A 328-nucleotide genomic window follows, 5' to 3' on the forward strand; every position below is an offset into this window, starting at 1 on the left:
TTTCCACATCTTTGCAATTGTGAAGTGTGGTGCTATAAACACTTGAGTGCAGATGTCTTTTTTATAGAATGTCTTTTCTTCCTTTGGGTAAAGATCAACTAGTGGGATTGCTGGATCAAATAATAGCTCTACTTTTAGTTCTTTGAGATATCTCCATACTGCTTTGCATAGAGGTTGTACTAGTTTGCAGTCCCACCAGCAGTGTATGAGTGTTCCTATCTCTCTGCATTCACACCACCATTTATTGTTTAGGGAATTTGTGATAAAAGCCATCCTCACTGGAGTTAAGTGATATCTCATTGTGGTTTTTATTTGCATTTCCCTGATG

The sequence above is a fragment of the Propithecus coquereli genome, unplaced genomic scaffold (genome assembly GCF_000956105.1).
Source record: "Propithecus coquereli isolate 6110/MARCELLA unplaced genomic scaffold, Pcoq_1.0 Scaffold287, whole genome shotgun sequence".
NCBI lineage: Eukaryota > Metazoa > Chordata > Mammalia > Primates > Indriidae > Propithecus > Propithecus coquereli.